This window comes from Bos taurus, chromosome 13 (genome assembly GCF_002263795.3).
Source record: "Bos taurus isolate L1 Dominette 01449 registration number 42190680 breed Hereford chromosome 13, ARS-UCD2.0, whole genome shotgun sequence".
NCBI lineage: Eukaryota > Metazoa > Chordata > Mammalia > Artiodactyla > Bovidae > Bos > Bos taurus.
The window spans coordinates 49,393,120-49,401,313 of record NC_037340.1 but is presented as its reverse complement, the minus strand read 5'-3'; the positions used below and the strand labels follow the sequence as shown (position 1 = coordinate 49,401,313).

The 8,194-nt window shown below is 46.3% G+C and overlaps 1 pseudogene; it reads right to left on the bottom strand.

The window, feature by feature from the left end:
* Positions 1 to 301: 301 nt before the first annotated feature.
* Positions 302 to 3,740, bottom strand: LOC112449233 (uncharacterized; annotated as a pseudogene).
* Positions 3,741 to 8,194: the final 4,454 nt, after the last annotated feature.

Sequence of the window (8,194 nt, the reverse complement as noted above, 5' to 3'; positions counted from 1 at the left end):
AAATGGTAATTTTTATGTTACCAATTTTATACTGTGTCACAATAAAAATAATTAATCGTGAACATTTATTCAAATATTTCTTTTAAATAATCAAAATTATATCCTCTAATTCATAAATTTATTATTATTTTTAATTCTGACCATATAAATGGCTACCATACTTCCAGGTGAGAAGTTCAGTTCTTTCCTGAATAAAGAAGTCTTGATCTACCTCATATAGTCTCCTTGTTTATTCTCTGTATGTTTAGATTATAATGTTACCATGAAGAGGAAAAATTATACCCTAAAAATAGATGCCTTCAGTATGCACTGTGTATAACACATTTATAACTTGGTTCTTCATTCACAGCACATTGGAGAGACAGAGAGAGAAACTAAGAAAAACTTAGAAACAAGTCACATTGAAAGTAAATAGCCTTACTTTTCATGCATCCTTAAATCTGAAGAGCTAAACCCAAAGGACTGCATGGTGACAGGCAGAAATGAAGTTTGACCCAACTGAACAAGAAAAGCCCAACTCATTCAACCCAAAGCCCTGATGCTTATAGAAGGTAATTGGAGACAAATCCTTACTATGGTGATCCCTAAAAGAGAAGAATAGATGGGGAATGACCCCACAATGTAATGAAAGGAAAAGAGGAGTGAATCTGTTGTAGCCACACGTTCCGGGAAACAAACTCACTCAGAAGGACAATGCAGATAGTGGAGTGCAGTTTATTACACCGGCGGGCCCAAGGCAGAGTCTCCTCTTAGCCAAGGACCCCGACCAGCATTTGTGAAAATCTTTTGTACCCCATGTGTACGTGTCTGAACCCACCACTCCAAATTCCTTGAGACTTACATAAACCAAGGAAAATACAATCCCAATAACCCCATCATTCATGTGCTATGTGCTCATGTGCTCAAACAGTCAAACAATTAGCCAATAATCAATAAACCCGAGGTTACACTCTGATACATACAGAAAAATTTATGGCCTGTCTGGAGGAAGGGGTGATAAGTGTATGTTTTCTCTTAGGCGATGAGTAACCTACATACAATCTTCAAGGTTCCCCTGTCTGGAGGGGTCTTATCCTTCCTTCTGTTGTTGTTTTCATAGGCACCAAACACAGAGTTCAGAGTCCATTGGAAAGGTGGCCGAGCATGATCAGCATGAACAGGCCTAAGATGGAGTCCAAGCCCTATGAATTCCTTCTTCATCCCCCCCACCCCGCTCTTGATGCTCTTAACTCATATTATGAGCATCATTCATAGGGATATATTGCACCCTGGCTCTCTGACCACCAATTTGGGAGAATGACATCAACCTTCCGGTTACAGAGGTCATAATACATTGTAAAATTCAGGGTCCACAAAGCAGAACTATCAAGACAACTATAACAGTGGTAAATATAGTTTTCCACCAATCGCCCTTCACCCAAGATAGGATCAAAGTCCAAAAAGGAATGTTTTCATTTGACATTGCTTTTACCTGGTTTTTCTAAAGCCAGACTGGTCATCTAAAGCAGTTGATACATTGCCAGATAAGTCAGGGATGTATACACAACATTCAAACTTAATTATAGCACAGGTCCCTCCTTGAGCAGCTGTGAATATGTCCAAAGCCATTCTATCATGAATTATCGCTTTTCTCATTTGGATTTGCTCTTCATTTAAGGCTTGGATGGCTTTTGTTCTATCTAGGAGGGCCTGTTTTGTGAAATTAGTCAAGGCCTCTACTTTAATCATAATATCTGTTGTCCCTATAGAGGGTACGAATAAGGCAGCAATATACTCATATCATTGAAACACGGATCTTGTCCACCTAGCATGTAAATAAGGTAGATTTACCTGGGCTACTGGGGTAGATTTACAACAAGTAGGTTAGGCTTTTGTTACACTGGCATTTATATCAAATGTAACCCCATGACCCGAGTCTATTGACTGTAGGTCTTACACCAAAAGAGCAAGGAGAGGTTATGATTGACAAGAGAGAGGAAAGTCTCTTTTTGTCATCCCAGAAAAGAGCAGAGTGGTTTAAAATCTCCTTGGCAGAGTGGTGACACCCACCAAGGAAGTCCATCCATCACTGACAGAGGCATAGCCCTACATATCCAGCAGTTGGAAGTGTTGTGGAAGTCTGCGTAGGAATGTGCCCATGAGATGAAAACATTGTCCTGAGTTGAAACAGAAGTCAAATTCAAAATCACGTTGATGAGGCCAAGCAGCAGGAGTTGATTGTGTGGCTTCATCCTGAAGGGGCTCGTCCAGGATCTTCTTTTCCTTCTTCTTAAGGATGGTCTTAGTCTCCCGAGGGTCAGCGGGGTCCCTCTGTGCAGTCCACTCAGCGTTTTTTGGGTCTGAGTAGTTATGTTCTCTTCACCCTCGTATGAGGGATCCAAGGGACAATATCTGCAACTTTAACTGCAGTAGGGGTAGTTAGAATAAACATAAAGGCCCTTTCACCAAGGGGCTAGCAAATCATGTTTCCAATCTTTGACCCATACTTGGTCACCAAGCGTAAACTCATGAATCTGTTCCCCAAAGGGGAATGGCACCTTTTCTTGTACAAACTTAGTTACCCGGTTTATTACCTTACCCAGTTCCATCTGCTGTGAAATCCTATTCCCTCTTACCTGAGGCAAATTTGTTGACACCTGTTTTATTATGGGAGGGGGCCTCCCATACACAATTCCGTATGGAGAATAGCCTTGGTACTGTGGGGTCATCCTGAGTCTGAGCAGAGCCATCAGAAACAAGTCCACCCAGGAGCAGTCAGTCTCTATGATCCACTTGGAGAGTCTCTTTAATGTCTGGTTGGTTCATTCCACCATCTCAGAACTCTGGGCCTATATGCAGCGTGCAGTTTCCATTTGATGTTTTAAGTTTTGCTTACTTGTTGTAAAAGCCGGGTCATTGTCTGAACCAATGCTGGTAGGAAGTCCAAATCTGGGAACTATTTCCCTAAGCAGGCACTGGGCTACTTCTGATGCTCTTTCAGTCCAGGTAGGAAAAGCTTCTACCCAGCCCGAGAACGTACATACCATGACCAGCAGGTAACAGTAGTGTCGGTGAGGTTTCATTTCAGTGAAGTCCACTCCCAGGTGTTCAAAGGGCAGCGTGCCTTTCAGCTGAATACCCAGAAGTTTTTGTCTGAATACCTGAGAGGCAGCATTAACCTGTGAGCAGGCAGCATGCCTAGGTGGGTCGCTTGGTGTGTTTGGCTTACCAGATTGTGTGCCAGCTCCTCTGGTACCAATAATTTGCCACTTAGCAATTCCCACCATCCCTTTTCAGTCTTGATGGCCCCTTCCGCTTTGGCTAACCTGACAGCCGCTGTCCTTGTTTTATCAGGCTAGTGCCATCAGTATATAGGACCCAACTAGGGTCTGGAACCTTGTGTCCTTCTTTAAAACAAACCCCAGCTACCTTACCTCCTCCTTGCAGATCTGGGCCTTCTTCTTCGACACCTGGTAACCTGCTTCCATCAGCAGCTGGAGCAGTGCTTTTGTCCCTTCCCAGCATTTTTCCTTGGTCTTGGCGGCCAGCAGCAGGTCATCCCCATATTGTAGGAGCCAACATCCATACTCTTCTGGATGGGATGAGTTCAGGTCAGAAGCCAAGGCTTCCCCAAAGATGGCTGGGGTGTTCTTGTGGGGGAATCCAGATGAGCTGTTGCTTGGTGCCCCCGACTGGATCTTCCCAGCCAAAGGCAAAGATGGGCTGTGATGCTGGGGTGAGGCGTATGCAGAAGAAGGCATCCTTGAGATCTAGGCGAGTATAAACTTTAGTCCTTGGTGAAAGGAGGCTAAGTAAGGTATAGGGGTTTGGAACAGTGGGGTGTAAAGTCACAGTAGCCTGGTTGAATAGCCTGAGATCCTGTACAGGCCTATAATACTGTCCTTCCTTTTTAACCGACAGGATCCGCGTATTCCAAGCCGACTGACACTCGACTAGAATGTCCGCTTGTTTCAACCTATTGATGCAGGGCAGTATGGCGGCCCAGGCCTCTTTCGGTAGCGGGTACTGGAGCTTTCTAACCGGGATGGTGCCTGATTTGAGTTTTATTATCACTGGAGCTTGATGTTTAGCCAGCCTGGTGGGGGGTGGGGTTGTCTTCTGCCCAGACCTCAGGGAATAATTGAATTAGCTCGCTCTCGTGCTCTTCCAGCCCACCCGGTTCTTCCTTTGGAGGCTCATGCAACCTCCACTCTTCTTAGGGTGGTATTGAGAGAGAGAGAGCAAATAAGCCATAGTGTGCATCCGGAAGGTGGGCCTCTTCTCAGGGGAGAAAGTCATTTGTGCTCCTAGTTTGGAGAGCAAGTCTCTTCCCAACAGGGGTACTGGGCACTCAGGAATGTAGATGAACTCATGAATCACTTGGTGCTCCCCCATCTGACATTCTATGGGCTGGCAAAATGATTTAATCATCTCTTCTCCCAATACCCCAGTTACAGCGGTAGTCTTTTTGGATAGTGGTGCTACAGGTTTTGTTACTACCGACAGTTCTGCTCCTGTATCCACCATGAAGTCAATGTTTTGGTCCCCCACTTTTAAGGTTGCCATGGGTTCTCGGGGACCTGATATCTCTGAGCCCTGGCAGCCCTATTTAATTTCCAAGTCAGCAAGCCCCACAACTGAGGGAGCTTCCTCTTCCTTCCTTGCCTTAGGGCATTCATTCTTCCAGTGGCCAAAAGCTTGGCACCAGGCACACTGGTTTGGCTGTAACCAGCCCGAGGCCTTCGTGGGGACTGATTGAAGGACTGTCCTGTCCCTGGGGCAGAAGAGATTTTCAGGGGGGCCCAAGATAGACTTTACCAGAGTAGGAGCTAGCATTGCAAATCTCTTGTCTGTTCTGTTTCATTCCCTCCAGCTCTCTGGCAGAGCTCAGTCTCTGCTTAATTCCAACGTCTCCCTCCCCTTCTTGTCAGTACTCACCAGGAGAGGCGGGTATAGCTTGGGCAGTTCTGCTGGAGCCGGATCCTGGAAGTGCTGGCCAGAGGCTTTTGTCACCGGGATCGGAGCCTGCCGAGGTGGCGGCTCTATGACCTCGGGAAGAGCTGGTGGAGGAGCAGCAGCTGCTGCAGGACTTCACCTGGCCCTGGATTGGGCATTAAGGCGGCCTCCAGTCCTGGTGGAGCACTGAGGCAGGAGCGTCATTATCCAGTATGGAGGAGGGCTCAGGTCATCCCCGTCCAAATCCTGTAGAATTTCCTTTTTTATCATCAGTCAATTTTTTGTGCCATTAATATTTTTCCCTTTCCCTTCTGGATACAGAACCTTGTCCAAGTAGAAGGATCTTGAGCTAACCCTAGCCATGAGTCAATGTATGGATATGGATCCAGGTGTCCTGGCTCTCCTGTGACTACTGTATAGACTGCGTCCACTATTTTTAAATTCATGGTGTTCTCTGGTGGCCATCCTACTCCCGTAGGCGGCCATTCGACCTCACAGAGTATGCGGAGGTGGTTAGGCTTCATCTTCAACCCATAGTCTCCTCCTAATCCCTTCTTAAAATTTTTAATCATGCCCTCCAATACAGTTGCCTTAGATTCACTTCCATCTTCCTTACCTTCTCGGACCTTCTTCTACTTTTCCTTTTCGTTCTGTCTATGAAGTTCTCAGTAGCCTATGTACTTCTGATATTTCCACTCAATGACACTTAAATTGCCATTCTGCCTCCTTCCTAATTGGGATGAGAAGAGCCTTACCTGTCAGATCCCAGAGGGAGAAGGGGGATCAGCGTGCCTTCACCTGCCAGTCAGCACAGCCGAACCAGAACACCGCGTGGTCCAAGACTGCTACTACTGCTAAGTCACTTCCGTCGTGTCCGACTCTGTGCGACCCCACAGACGGCAGCCCACCAGGCTCCCCCATCCCTGGGATTCTCCAGGCAAGAACACTGGAGTGGGTTGCCATTTCCTTCTCCAATGCATGAAAGTGAAAAGTGAAAGGGAAGTCGCTCAGTCGTGTCCGACCCTCAGCGACCCCATGGACTGCAGCCTTCCAGGCTCCTCCATCCATGGGATTTTCCAGGCAAGAGTACTGGAGTGGGGTGCCACTGCCTTCTCCGGTCCAAGACTATTTCTCCCTTAACGTCCGTTCTGCCTTGGTGGGCTTGATCAGGTTCGTATAAAAACACAGATGGGTTAAACATCCCATGTCCCAGGCCATCTCTGGGGAAGCCAATTCATACTCACTTATGTATCCCCTTCCTTCTAGCCTAACAATTTCGAGGGGATCAAGAATTTCACAGCAGATGGGACACCTCCTGGGGGAGGGCAGAATACGAGCATACAAGGACCAGTTTCCTATCCTAAAAATCCCCTGGCGATTGCTGGTAATAATTTTCCCCAAGACAGCGTGGACACACCTCCTAAATGACCTTCACAAATTTCCTTCCTAAACCGTACCACACTCATCAACCTGTTTACCAAGCAATCACTGCTGCCTGCCCACTCCAGGCCCCAGTGGGTCCGTGCCCCTTCTAATCCTTCCCAGGGGGGTGATCAGGCCCCCGCTTCCACCCTGCCAGGTGGGTTCCTCCTCACCTGAGCGCTCAGTTCCCTTGCTGCAGTTCACTACCTGCCAAAGCGAAGAAACCGGGCGTTGAAAGGCTGAATTCTTCCAGAAGGGCGAGGCGCCTTCCCCCCTCTAGGAGATTCAAGCCTCGGGGTGGCTTCAAATGAGACCTGTCTCCTCAAAGTGAGGAGTTTCCCGGCCAATGCACCAAATGTTGTAGCCACACGTTCTGGGAAACAAACTCACTCAGAAGGACAATGCAGATAGTGGAGTGCAGTTTATTACACCGGCGGGCCCAAGGCAGAGTCTCCTCTTAGCCAAGGACCCCGACCAGCATTTGTGAAAATCTTTTGTACCCCATGTGTACGTGTCTGAACCCACCACTCCAAATTCCTTGAGACTTACATAAACCAAGGAAAATACAATCCCAATAACCCCATCATTCACGTGCTATGTGCTCATGTGCTCAAACAGTCAAACAATTAGCCAATAATCAATAAACCCGAGGTTACACTCTGATACATACAGAAAAATTTATGGCCTGTCTGGAGGAAGGGGTGATAAGTGTATGTTTTCTCTTAGGCGATGAGTAACCTACATACAATCTTCAAGGTTCCCCTGTCTGGAGGGGTCTTATCCTTCCTTCTGTTGTTGTTTTCATAGGCACCACACACAGAGTTCAGAGTCCATTGGAAAGGTGGCCGAGCATGATCAGCATGAACAGGCCTAAGATGGAGTCCAGGCCCTATGAATTCCTTCTTTAAATCTATCACTATGCTGATGTTTGGAGGAGCTGAAAATATGCAGTGATACTTAAGAAATATTCTAAAATAATTTCCAATAGGAATTACAGGACCCAAAGGTAATTCCATTCACATTAAGGTTTTTAGCTTGCTTTGTCTAAATAATATTGTCCAAGCCCCCTAAATGATTGTATGTCTCTTGACTGAATGTAGCTATACAATGTAAGTAATGAGGGGAAAAAAGAATGTATTAAAACTGATCTCCTAGCATATTTTTGTGTCCACAATGAGAAATTAAATATCCTTCTCTGAGGCTTCTCTCACAAAATGGGAAAGAAAAAGAAGGAAGTGGTTTGAAAACTTTGCTCCCTATGTATGTGATTTAAAGGGATTTGCTTCAGAGGAGACTCTGATGCCTTAACTCTGGCAAATGCACAGAGGCAGTCAACCAGCACAAGGCAATGTTCAAAACTTCCACTCACACATGTGTCCACATGCTCACTTTTCCCATTTCTGCTGCTGTGCAGCCTTTCTGTACTAATCCATTGATTGTCTGACTTAGTGTGCAAGGAAAATATATCCTCTCACAAAACCAGCTCATCCTTTCCTATAAAGAATCTTCATGAAAGCATGAGGAAAGCTCACCAAAGTATTCAGAGGCATATACAAACAACAGCAATCACAGAGACTCCAATGAAATGGAAGCAACCCTTAGCTTTAGTTTCAGGTAAAAGAGGAGAGGTTTACAGGGTCCCAGGCTAACTTTGTATTCTCTGCTTTCCTCTCCACCTACACCCCCAAAGGAGAAGATAGGTAGAGGAACTTCACTTACTGGGTTGAGAGAATGGTTTTGCTGTGAGCATTGCAGGAATGTTTCAGTGGGGAGAGGCTGGAGACAGGGCAAAGGAACTCTGGGGGAAGGCAGGGGGTGGTGGTGGGGGGACTGTGCA